We start from the raw sequence: 14,330 nt of genomic DNA on the forward strand, positions 1-14,330 counted from the left end.
TGTGATGAATCGAACACCCATTGCGTCCTGGTGTTGATCATGTTTTTCCCTAGGGAGAGGTTTAGTCAACGGATCTGCTATATTCAGGTCCGTGTGTACTTTACAAATATCTATGTCTCCATTTTGAACACTTTCACGAATGGAGTTGAAGCGACGCTTGATATGCCTGGTCTTCCTGTGAAACCTGGGCTCCTTCGCAAGGGCAATAGCTCCAGTGTTGTCACAGAAGAGAGTCATTGGGCCCGACGCATTGGGAATCACCCCTAGGTCGGTAATGAACTCCTTCATCCAGATTGCTTCCTGTGCTGCCTCTGAGGCTGCCATGTACTCCGCTTCACATGTAGATCCCGCCACGACGCTTTGTTTGCAACTGCACCAGCTTACTGCTCCTCTATTCAAAATATACACGTATCCGGTCTGTGACTTCGAGTCATCCAGATCTGTGTCGAAGCTAGCGTCGACGTAACCCTTTACGACGAGCTCTTCGTCACCTCCATAAACGAGAAACATATCCTTAGTCCTCTTCAGGTACTTCAGGATATTCTTGACCGCTGTCCAGTGTTCCTTGCCGGGATTACTTTGGTACCTTCCTACCAAACTTACGGCAAGGTTTATATCAGGTCTAGTACACAGCATGGCATACATAATAGACACTATGGCCGAGGCATAGGGGATGACACTCATCTGTTCTATATCTTCTGCCGTGGTCGGACATTGAGCCGTGCTCAATTGCACACCTTGCAATACAGGCAAGAACCCCTTCTTGGACTGATCCATACTGAACTTCTTCAATATCTTGTCAAGGTATGTACTCTGTGAAAGACCAATGAGGCGTCTTGATCTATCTCTATAGATCTTGATGCCTAATATATAAGCAGCTTCTCCAAGGTCCTTCATTGAAAAACACTTATTCAAATAGGCCCTTATACTTTCCAAGAATTCTATATCATTTCCCATCAATAATATGTCATCCACATATAATATGAGAAATGCTACAGAGCTCCCACTCACTTTCTTGTAAACACAGGCTTCTCCATAAGTCTGTGTAAACCCAAACGCTTTGATCATCTCATCAAAGCGAATGTTCCAACTCTGAGATGCTTGCACCAGCCCATAGATTGAGCGCTGGAGCTTGCACACTTTGTTAGCATTCTTAGGATCGACAAAACCTTCCGGCTGCATCATATACAACTCTTCCTTAAGGAAGCCATTAAGGAATGCCGTTTTGACGTCCATCTGCCATATCTCATAATCATAGTATGCGGCAATTGCTAACATGATTCGGACGGACTTCAGCTTCGCTACGGGTGAGAAAGTCTCATCGTAGTCAACCCCTTGAACTTGTTGATAACCCTTAGCGACAAGTCGAGCTTTGTAGATGGTCACATTACCATCTGCGTCTGTCTTCTTCTTAAAGATCCATTTGTTTTCTATGGCTCGCCGCTCATCGGGCAAGTCAGTCAAAGTCCATACTTCGTTTTCATACATGGATCCTATCTCGGATTTCATGGCTTCTAGCCATTTGTCGGAATCCGGGCCCGCCATTGCTTCTTCATAGTTCGAAGGTTCACCGTTGTCTAACAACATGATTTCCAGGACAGGGTTGCCGTACCACTCTGGTGCGGAACGTGTCCTTGTGGACCTACGAAGTTCAGTAACTTGATCTGAAGTTTCATGATCATCATCATTAACTTCCTCCCCAGTCGGTGTAGGCACCACAGGAACATTTTCCCGCGCTGCGCTACTTTCCGGTTCGGAAGGGGCGACTATCACCTCATCAAGTTCCACTTTCCTCCCACTCAATTCTTTCGAGAGAAACTCCTTCTCTAGAAAGGACCCGTTCTTGGCAACGAAGATCTTGCCTTCGGATCTGAGGTAGAAGGTATACCCAATAGTTTCCTTAGGGTATCCTATGAAGACGCATTTTTCCGATTTGGGTTCGAGCTTTTCAGGTTGAAGTTTCTTGACATAAGCATCGCATCCCCAAACTTTTAGAAACGACAGCTTAGGTTTCTTCCCAAACCATAATTCATACGGTGTCGTCTCAACGGATTTAGACGGTGCCCTATTTAAAGTGAATGCGGCAGTCTCTAAAGCATAACCCCAAAATGAGAGCGGTAAATCGGTAAGAGACATCATAGATCGCACCATATCCAATAGAGTGCGATTACGATGTTCAGACACACCATTTCTCTGAGGTGTTCCAGCCGGCGTGAGTTGTGAAACTATTCCACATTTCCTTAAGTGTGTACCAAATTCGTGACTTAAATATTCTCCACCACGATCTGATCGTAAGAATTTTATTTTCCTGTCACGTTGATTCTCGACTTCACTCTGAAATTCCTTGAACTTTTCAAAGGTTTCAGACTTGTGTTTCATTAGGTAGACATACCCATATCTACTTAAATCATCAGTGAGAGTGAGAACATAACGATATCCTCCGCGAGCCTCAACACTCATTGGACCGCACACATCGGTATGTATGATTTCCAATAAGTTGGTTGCTCGCTCCATTGTTCCGGAGAACGGAGTCTTGGTCATCTTACCCATGAGGCATGGTTCGCACGTGTCAAATGATTCGTAATCAAGAGACTCCAAAAGTCCATCTGCATGGAGCTTCTTCATGCGCTTGACACCAATGTGACCAAGGCGGCAGTGCCACAAGTATGTGGGACTATCGTTATCAACTTTACATCTTTTGGTATTCACACTATGAACATGTGTAACATCACGTTCGAGATTCATCAAAAATAAACCATTGACCAGCGGGGCATGACCATAAAACATATCTCTCAAATAAATAGAACAACCATTATTCTCAGATTTAAATGAGTAGCCGTCTCGAATTAAACGAGATCCAGATACAATGTTCATGCTCAAAGCTGGCACTAAATAACAATTATTGAGGTTTAAAACTAATCCCGTGGGTAGATGCAGAGGTAGCGTGCCAACGGCGATCACATCGACCTTGGAACCATTCCCGACGCGCATCGTCACCTCGTCCTTTGCCAGTCTCCGTTTATTCCGTAGTTCCTGCTTTGAGTTACAAATATGAGCAACCGCACCGGTATCAAATACCCAGGAGCTACTACGAGTACTGGTAAGGTACACATCAATTACTTGTATATCGCATATACCTTGGGTGTTGCCGGCCTTCTTCTTGTCCGCTAAATATTTGGGGCAGTTCCGCTTCCAGTGACCACTTCCCTTGCAATAAAAGCACTCAGTCTCGGGCTTGGGTCCATTCTTTGACTTCTTCCCGGTAACTGGCTTACCGGGCGCGGCAACTCCTTTGTCGTCCTTCTTGAAGTTCTTCTTACCCTTGCCCTTCTTGAACTTAGTGGTTTTATTCACCATCAACACTTGATGTTCTTTTCTGATCTCTACCTCAGCTGATTTCAGCATTGAATATACCTCGGGAATGGTCTTTTCCATCCCCTGCATATTGTAGTTCATCACAAAGCTCTTGTAGCTTGGTGGAAGCGACTGGAGGATTCTGTCAATGACCGCGTCATCCGGGAGATTAACTCCCAGCTGAGACAAGCGGTTGTGCAACCCAGACATTCTGAGTATGTGCTCACTAACAGAACTGTTCTCCTCCATTTTACAGCTGAAGAACTTGTCGGAGACATCATATCTCTCGACCCGGGCATGAGCTTGAAAAACATGATCCGAATTCAACTAGGCCGTGTCCGATCATCACGTGAGACGGACTAGTCAAGATCGGTGAACATCTCCATGTTGATCGTATCTTCTATACGACTCATGCTCGACCTTTCGGTCCTCCGTGTTCCGAGGCCATGTCTGTACATGCTAGGCTCGTCAAGTTAACCTAAGTGTATTGCGTGTGTTCCGAGGCCATGTCTGTACATGCTAGGCTCGTCAACACCCGTTGTATTCGAACGTTAGAATCTATCACACCCGATCATCACGTGGTGCTTCGAAACAACGAACCTTCGCAACGGTGCACAGTTAGGGTGAACACTTTCTTGAAATTATTATAAGGGATCATCTTACTTACTACCGTCGTTCTAAGCAAATAAGATGCAAAAACATGATAAACATCACATGCAATCAAATAGTGACATGATATGGCCAATATCATCATGCTCCTTTGATCTCCATCTTCGGGGCACCATGATCATCTTCGTCACCGGCATGACACCATGATCTCCATCATCATGATCTCCATCATTGTGTCTTCATGAAGTCGTCACGCCAACGATTACTTCTACTTCTGTGGCTAACGCATTTAGCAATAAAGTAAAGTAATTTACATGGCGTTTATTTAATGACACGCAGGTCATACAAAATAATAAAGACAACTCCTATGGCTCCTGCCGGTTGTCATACTCATCGACATGCAAGTCGTGATTCCTATTACAAGAATATGATCAATCTCATACATCACATATATCATTCATCACATCTTCTGGCCATATCACATCACATAGCACTTGCTGCAAAAACAAGTTAGACGTCCTCTAATTGTTGTTGCAAGTTTTTACGTGGTTTGTAGGTTTCTAGCAAGAACGTTTCTTACCTACGTATGACCACAACGTGATTTGCCAATTTCTATTTACCCTTCATAAGGACCCTTTTCATCGAATCCGTTCCGACTAAAGTAGGAGAGACAGACACCCGCTAGCCACCTTATGCAACTTGTGCATGTCAGTCGGTGGAACCAGTCTCACGTAAGCGTACGTGTAAGGTCGGTCCGGGCCGCTTCATCCTACAATGCCGCCGAAACAAGAAACGACTAGTAGCGGCAAGAAGAATTGGCAAACTCAACGCCCACAACTGCTTTGTGTTCTACTCGTGCATAGTAACTACGCATAGACCTGGCTCATGATGCCACTGTTGGGAATCGTAGCATAATTTAAAATTTTTCTACGCTCACCAAGATGCATCTATGGAGTCTACTAGCAACGAGGGGAAAGGAGTGCATCTACATACCCTTGTAGATCGCGAGCGGAAGCGTTCCAATGAACGTGGATGACGGAGTCGTACTCGCCGTGATCCAAATCACCGATGACCGAGTGCCGAACGGACGGCACCTCCGCGTTCAACACACGTACGGTGCAGCGACGTCTCCTCCTTGATCCAGCAAGGGGGAAGGAGAGGTTGATGGAGATCCAGCAGCACGACGGCGTGGTGGTGGATGTAGCGGGTCTCGTGCAGGGCTTCGCCGAGCTACTACGAGAGAGAGAGAGAGAGAGGTGTTGCAGGGGAGGAGGGAGGCGCCCAAGGCTGTTGTCTGCTGCCCTCCCTCCCCCCCCTTTATATAGGCCCCTGGGGGGTGCGCCAGCCCCAAGAGATGGGATCTCAAGGGGGGGCGGCGGCCACAAGGGGGGAAGGGGTTGCCTTGCCCCCCAAGGCAAGGGGAAACTCCCCCCCCCCTAGGGTTCCCAACCCTAGGCGCATGGGGGAGGCCCAAGGGGGGCGCCCCAGCCCACTAAGGGCTGGTTCCCTTCCACTTTCAGCCCACGGGGCCCTCCGGGACAGGTGGCCCTACCCGGTGGACCCCCGGGACCCTTCCGGTGGTCCCGGTACAATACCGGTAACCCCCGAAACTTTCCCGGTGGCCGAAACTTGACTTCCTATATATAATTCTTCACCTCCGGACCATTCCGGAACCTCTCGTGACGTCCGGGATCTCATCCGGGACTCCGAACAACTTTCGGGTTTCCGCATACATATATCTCTACAACCCTAGCGTCACCGGACCTTAAGTGTGTAGACCCTACGGGTTCGGGAGACATGCAGACATGACCGAGACGCCTCTCCGGTCAATAACCAACAGCGGGATCTGGATACCCATGTTGGCTCCCACATGCTCCACGATGATCTCATCGGATGAACCACGGTGTCGAGGATTCAATCAATCCGTATGCAATTCCCTTTGTCAATCGGTATGTTACTTGCCCGAGATTCGATCGTCGGTATCCCAATACCTTGTTCAATCTCGTTACCGGCAAGTCTCTTTACTCGTACCGCAATGCATGATCCCGTGACTAACGCCTTAGTCACATTGAGCTCATTATGATGATGCATTACCGAGTGGGCCCAGAGATACCTCTCCGTCATACGGAGTGACAAATCCCAGTCTCGATCCGTGCCAACCCAACAGACACTTTCGGAGATACCCGTAGTGCACCTTTATAGTCACCCAGTTACGTTGTGACGTTTGGCACACCCAAAGCACTCTTACGGTATCCGGGAGTTGCACGATCTCATGGTCTAAGGAAAAGATACTTGACATTGGAAAAGCTCTAGCAAACGAAACTACACGATCTTTTATGCTATGCTTAGGATTGGGTCTTGTCCATCACATCATTCTCCTAATGATGTGATCCCGTTATCAATGACATCCAATGTCCATAGTCAGGAAACCATGACTATCTGTTGATCAACGAGCTAGTCAACTAGAGGCTTACTAGGGACACTTTGTGGTCTATGTATTCACACATGTATTACGATTTCCGGACAATACAATTATAGCATGAATAATAGACAATAATCATGAACAAAGAAATATAATAATAACCATTTATTATTGCCTCTAGGGCATATTTCCAACAAAGCTCACCCAAGAGAAGCTAGAGTTGAAGCTCCAGGTTGCTGATCTGCTGAAGCTCAAGGAAAACCATAATGAAGAGAAGCAGATGCAAGAGTTTAAGATTACTGAGCTCATCAAGGCAGAGGAGAAGCTGAAGGAGAAGATCAAGGGGATCCAGGCCATCTTGCAGAACTGAACAAGATGACTTGAGATTAGTGGGCATTGCAGACCTTTTGGGAATGATGGTTGTGCAATGACCTAGTAACTTAGAATTATGGTTGTGTAATGTATGGTTCTAGTACTAATTGTGAACTCTGGTTGTTTATGTACCTAGTAGTTATGCTATTCATCCTTTTGTGAGAAAAGGATGGATTGTGCATTTGAACTCCACTATGTAATGTGAACAATGGATGTGTATTGTATAATGTGTTGAACTCCAGTGTTACTTATGTTATAGTGATGCTTAAATGCTTAAATGCATTTGCAAAAGTAATGCTTATGTTAGAGTGATGCTTATGTTATATTGATGGTTTAAATGCATTTGCAAAAGGAATAGTTACATATGTTATGTTACAGTGATGCTTTAGGTGGTTCCGTCGACCCCTAGCCACCCTAGACCCTAGTTGAATGCTTTAGGTGGTTCCGTCGACCCCGAGCCACCAAAACCCTAGTTGATGCCTTTAGGTGGTTCCGTCGACCCCGAGCCACCCTAGACCCTAGTTGATGCCTTTAGGTGTTTCCATCGTCCCCGAGCCACCCTAGACCCTAGTTGATGCCTTTAGGTGTTTCCGTCGTCCCTGAGCCACCCTAGACCCTAGTTGATGCCTTTAGGTGTTTCCGTCGACCCCGAGCCACCAAAACCCTAATTGATAGGTTTAGGTGTTTTCGTTGACCCCGAGCCACCCTAGAGCCTAGATGATAGGTTTAGGTGGTTCCGTCGACCCCGAGCCACCCTAGACCCTAGTTGATGCCTTTAGGTGGTTCCGTCGACCCCGAGCCACCCTAGAGCCTAGATGATAGGTTTAGGTCGTCGACCCCGAGCCACCCTAGAGCCTAATTGATAGGTTTAGGTGGTTCCGTCGACCCCGAGCCACCCTAGAGCCTAATTGATAGGTTTAGGTGGTTCCGTCGACCCCGAGCCACCTAAACCCTAGATGATGCCTTTAGGTGGTTCCGTCGACCCCGAGCCACCAAAACCCTAGTTGATGCCTTTAGGTGGTTCCGTCGACCCCGAGCCACCCTAGAGCCTAATTGATGCCTTTAGGTGGTTCCGTCGATCCCGAGCCACCAAAACCCTAGTTGATGCCTTTAGGTGGTTCCGTCGACCCCGAGCCACCGAAAACCCAAAGTGCTTCTTTTTTAGCCTAGACCTTAACAACATATCCAACAATGTATACAACAATATATCCAGCAATATATCCAGCAACAGAGTTACTCTATCCAATAGTATGCACCATTGTCATGAACATATCAATAATAAAAAGATATAAAAAGAACCATCCACATGAACATAGTCCATTCCAGGCATTGATTAACTAATAAATAGCAAGATCACATCCATCCACATGAACAAAAGCCAGCTCCAGAAATGGCATTAACTAATAAATAAATCCATCCATCCACATGAACAAAAGCCATATATGGCATTGATTCTTAAAGTACACCAGCAAAGTACAATAAGAGCACCAGCAAAGTACACTGAGAGCACCAGCAAGATCACATTGTAACATAGGATGCAAGAACACACATGAAGTATCTAGTTTTGAACATTACATGGCACATGTGCCATTTAGTGGTTACCACTTGCATAGAAGTAGGCTCTCCATCCCCTGTTTCTACCACCAGAAGGTGGAGTAGCAGTAGATGTAGAGGGAGCAGTAGATGTGGAGGGACCAGATTGCCTTGGGGCAGAGAATGTACCTCTCCCTCTCCCAGCACCTCTCCCAGCACCTGGTGCAGCACCTCTACCAGCACCTCTAGCAGCACCACTCCCAGCAGCTGCAGCTGCAGCCCCTCTCCCAGCTCCTCTCCCAGCTCCTGTTCCAGCTGTTGGTGTTGTTGTAGGAGTTGGATGAGAAGTTCTTGATGCTTGTGTAGTAGCAGCAGCACCAGCATTGGAATTCCTTGCAAGAGGCTTGCATAAACAAAGAAGGAAAATGAGTTAGTACTTAAAAAAATAGAATGTACAAGAAGGAAAACCTGTTACTACTTATTAGAGGATTACCACATGTTTGTTCTTCCTCAAAGCCAGCTCAGGCTTCAACTGCTTGTTGCAGCTTGTGTACCTATGTCCTTGCAGTCCACAATTGCCACATGTTATAGTCCCCATTCTTGATGTCTCCTTAGGCTTTGGAACTTCAAATTTCCCCTTGATCCTCTTCTCTTTCTTTCTTCCTCTCTTCACTTTAAATGCAGGTGGGTCAATGTCTGGACTAGGGGTCCTTGTCCAGTCATGCTCACCAGGAACTGGATAGATCATTGGTTCATAAGCTGCCAGATAAATTTCTTTCTTGAAGAACTTGCTGACATAATCCTCTGGTTTTCTTTTGGCCTTGTTTATTGCTGAGATGGCATGGTTACATGGGATGCCACTTAGGTCCCATTTTCTGCACCCACATGTGTGCATTTGCAAGTTAACAGCATGGGTTTGCTGCCCACTTGTAACTTGCCACAAGTCCACACCAGCTTGAATTGGTTTGCAATATTTGGCCCTCTCCTTCTCAACCTCTAGCTTCTCACTATAATGGGGTGTTATGTCCCATCTAGCTTTCTTTCCACTCTCCCTATTCCTATGCCACCTCACCATCTGCTTATCCTTTATTCCATCACACATTGTCCTAATTGGTTTCTTCCTAACATCTAGGACATACTTGTTGAACACCTCAGATAAATTGTTAACTACAAGGTCAGTCTTGCAGTTTGTGTCAAATGCATGCCTTGCCCATGTTTTCTTGGGTATTTGACAAAGCCACTCCCAAGCTTGCTCACACTCAGCTCTAAGGTCATTCATTGCAATGTTAAATTTGTGTTCACTATATGCATAGGCAGCATTATCCATACACTTTTTCAGATCTTCCCCCCTAAACCCAGCATTTTGGAAGTTTGCATAGATATGCCTAAGGCAGAACCTTTGGTTGCACTTAGGAAAGACAGCATTCACTGCATTTAGTAGGCCCTGGGACACACAATTAAACTAGCTAAGCTATTATCTAGCACAAAACAACCATATAGGAACAATGACATAAGATGCAAGCACATACCTTTTGTCTATCTGACATTATTGTATATGGACCAAACCTTCCCACTTCTCCTCCTAGGCAGATTTTAAGTTGGTGTAGAAACCAACACCAGTTAGGTGTGTCCTCTTGCCCAACAATACCAAATGCTAGTGGGTATATATTGTTGTTGCCATCTCTACCAGTGGCAGCAAGTAGTTGAGCACCAGTAGTTAACTTAATGAAGCACCCATCAACACCTGAGCAAGCAAATTCAGTATTAAAAACATTCAAATGCATTTCAAGATGAAACAATATGTAACTAATGCACAAGGTGAACAAACTAACCAATGAATGGTCTGCACCCCTTGAGAAACCCCTCCCTTGCTCCATTGATGCAATAGAACATAGCATGGAATCTTGGACCTGGATGGGGGATTTTTTCAGTGGGTGTTGGAGTTACAGTAGTGACTACTACTCTACTCCCAGGGTTTGTATCCATCACTGTCTGAGCATAGTCTTTCAACCTAGGGTATTGCTTCTTGTGGTCTCCTAGCACAGCATCAATAGCTAGGTTCTTTGCCCTATATGCCATTGACTTGGGCACATCCACACCATACTTCTCCATGCAGGCATCAATCAAAGTCTGAATGCCAGTTGTTAGATCAGATCTGAACAGTGACTCATACTTCTGTGCAAGCCACTTGGCACTTACCCTTGTTGTCTCTGTACTAATAGGGCAAGTGTGCTTAATTCTCATCTTCTTAATTACAAAAGTAGTTTCACCTTTTATAACTGCTGCCACCATAAAGAAGTTGCAATGTTTTTGGTTGCATTCTACAATTATTCTTTGATCTGAGTTCCTATGATATTTGAAGTTTCTGCCTTGAGTGATGTGTAAGTTCAACAAAGCCTCTCTGAATTGATGTTGATCCTTGAAACACATCTGTCGACATAATTGCTCATGTGGTGCCTCCATTTTCTCATTGTACCATTTTCTAGGAGGCCTCTGCTTTGCCCTGCTCTTCCTTTTCTTTGGCAGCACAAATGCCAATGGCTCATAACCATCATCATCAGCCTCCTTCAACAATCCTTTCTCTTCTTCATCAGATGAAGGTTGGAAATCAGGTTCCTCCTCTTGAACTACACTTGAATGTGTCCTTATTGTAGGCCCTTTCCTAACTGGAAGCTTCTGTTTCTTCTTCTTCTTCTCTTCATGTACAATTACAGTTTCTTCATCCTGTGAAACAACCTTGTCATCTTCATCCATTTCAAAAGGTTCCTCAACCTCTGTGTCACCAGAGTAATGCACCATTTCTTCCTCCTCAGATTCTTCATCATCTGTTTCTTCCTCTTCTACTTCATCATACTCTCTCTGTTTCTTTCCCTCATCCATCTCTATGTCATCAGCATCACCCATATAAAAAGGGTTTACATCACTGTCATCTTCACCTTCACAATCAGAACCACCACTGCCATCATATCCCTCTTCTTCTTCTATTTCCAAAACAGCTTTCAGTTTTCCTTTTACATTATTGCTCTCTTGTGTGCAAACACCAGTACCATGAGCTACTAAACTGCAGCTGCTACTCTGACTTTCAAAGGCAACTCCTTCTTCATCAACAGCATAGATGGGTGGCTCACTGAGATCATATAACACAGGCTCTTCATACACAACAGTGGATAATTCTTGCCTCTGAAACTTGCTGCAAGGAGGTGGACATGCCCTCACTAGCAAATTTAAAACCTTACACTCCTCAACCTGCCTCTTTACTAGTTGCAACTCAGCATTACTCTCTACCATCTCCAATCCTTTCTCCCCTAAATCTGGATTCTCAATGTGAAACAGCAGATCATATTCACTAAATCCTTGGGTTTCCATCACTGCAATCATATTCAGGTATGTTACATCTGAACTGCAGAGCTTCAGCTCTAACATTTCTGAAGCATCAAAAAAGAACCTAACATCCAAAATGTCATCATACAAACTGCAAAATGAAATAACAGACAAAATTGGTTAATAGACAATTTTACTTAACATTTTGTCTAACATATAAACAAAGATTTGTTTCAGTTAACATATAAACAAGTTAACATATAAACAGAGTTTTGTTTAAGTTAACATATACAGAAGTTAACATATAAACAGAGCTTTGTTTAAGTTAACATATAAGCAAAGCTTTTATTTACCCTAGCTAGGTAACACCTAATGCTGCTCTGACAATTTGGACTAAGAAATAACAATGTAATCCACTGATGCTGCTCTGCTCTGCTCCAGTTAGGTAACACATAATGCTACTCTGCTCTAGTTAGGACTCATGTAATCCACTATACTACTCTGCTCTAGTTAGGCCTAGCAATTAGAGTGCTAAACATGCAGGCAGTAAACTCTAACCCTAATCCCCAATTTCAGTGAGCAAAAATGGAGCAAGAATGGAACAGTGGAGCACTTACAGAACACCACCGAAGCCATGAGTCAAGTGATGGGCGGTGCTAGGGTTGTCCACCGAAATTTGCGCCATCCGCAGCCTCTGCTCCATCGACAACGCCGGCTCCGCAAAATCTTCCTCCGCGCTACTGTACTCCGAGCTGGAGTAGCCGCCACTGCCATCGAAGCGGGGGAGGTCGCCGCCGCTCGCATCGCCCAGGCCATCGTCGCCTAGGGCACAGCAGCCGCGGGGGAGAGGAGGGCACAGTGGCCGCGGGGGAAAGGAGGGCACAGCGGCCGCGGGGGAGAGAAGGGCACAGCGGCCGCGGGGGAGAGGAGGGCACAGCAGCCGCGGGGGAGAGGAGGGAGGTGACAGTGCCTAAGCAGTTCGATCCATGGCTACGGCGGCGTGGTGCGGCGGCGGCGGGGAGGCAGCCGCCGGCGAGGTGCGAGGAAAAGGACAGGGCAGAGCGGGGTCGGGGTCTGGCTCGGTCGCACCAACGGGCCGAGCCGGCCTCGTCCGAGTCAGCGCGCAGCCAGCGCAGGCGACGCGCGCACTGGCCAGCGTGGCGCCTGACGGGCGGGCCCAATCGGTCAGCTTTAGTGTCAATACGTACAAAACAAGCTTTTAGTCTTTTTTGCAACGGCTAGCCCCAATCTTGGTACTGACACGTAAAATTACCAATCTTGGTACCAATCTGCTTCCAATGCCCCAATTGTGGTACTTCTGTGCAATTTACTCTTGAAAGCAGGATAAGTAGGCAAGAGAAGAACCAGAATAGTCTGGCATTGGAGGAACAAATGCCTGAGACTCTGCTTTGTAAAGTTTTTTATGCTCCAAAATATCTTCTCCTGCAATGCTTTATCAGTTTGCTATTTTTCCTGTCTTTTTGACATGAAGGCACATGAGGTGATGGTTCTGCTCCCAGAACCAATTCCTTGCTTAAACTTGAAGCATCATGAATGGTCTGATAGAAAGTTGTTGGAGGAACCATCAAGGGAAGAACCAGAATAGTCTGATGTTGGAGGAACAAGTGCCTGCACTAGCACACAAAAGAGAGATTCCATGTGTTTTGCAGTCACACAAACTGTCTATATATATGACCCTCTTCTCACATGGGCTTCAACTGCAGTCACCATTCCCAACTCACACCGCAGTCACCATTCCCAACTCGTACCACAGTCACCATACCCAACTCGTCTGCCTGTGTCACTAGGAGCTCTCATCCGAGGGTTTCGCTTTGTTCACAGCACACGAAAATGTCCAAAACAATCTTCTTGTTCCTCCGGATCGAGATCACCGGCGGGATACCTCTGGACTTCAACAACCTGAACTCCGGTGTGCTGAACCTGTCCTGCAACAACCTCACAGGCGAGGTGCCACCGTCGCTGCAAATTGCAGCGTACGAACGCAGCTCCTTGCCAACAGTGGCCTTTGTGCCAAACAGGGCACGAAGATAGATCTTCTGACATGTGGGCATGGCAACAGCGTGCATGGCGACAGTGTCCATGATCACAAGCCCTCGACAAGCCTGATAGTCTTCTTGTTCATTGTCTGCAGCACCGTTGGCATCATCGTCGGCGTTGTTTGGCCATCAAGAACAATAGTAGTGGCTGTCAATAAGATAGAGAGCCCTGGCGAAACAAGGACGGAGGCGGAGCTTGACAAACATGGACGATGTTTCTGTGCCGTATGCCGCTCAGCACCGTGGCCTCCAGCACGAACTGTTTGTCGAGCTCCGTCCCCGTCCTTATTTCGCCAGGACTCTCTATCTTCTTGACAGCCATCACCATTGTTCTTGACGGCCAGACAACACCGGCGATGATGCCGACAGTGCTGCAGACAATGAACAAGAAGACTATCAGGCTTGTCGAGGGCTTGTGATCATGGACACTGTCGCCATGCACGTTGTTGCCATGCCCACATGTCAGAAGATTTATCTTCGTGCCCTGTTTGGCACAAAGGCCACTGTTGGCAAGGAAGCTGCGTTCGTACACTGCAATTTGCAGCGACGGTGGCACCTCGCCCCTGAGGTGTTGCAGGACAGGTTCTGCACACCGGAGTTCAGGTTGTTAAAGTCCAGAGGTATCCTGCTGGTGAGCTCGATCCAGAGGAACAAGATTGTTT

This window comes from Aegilops tauschii, chromosome 3 (assembly GCF_002575655.3).
Source record: "Aegilops tauschii subsp. strangulata cultivar AL8/78 chromosome 3, Aet v6.0, whole genome shotgun sequence".
Taxonomy (NCBI): domain Eukaryota; kingdom Viridiplantae; phylum Streptophyta; class Magnoliopsida; order Poales; family Poaceae; genus Aegilops; species Aegilops tauschii.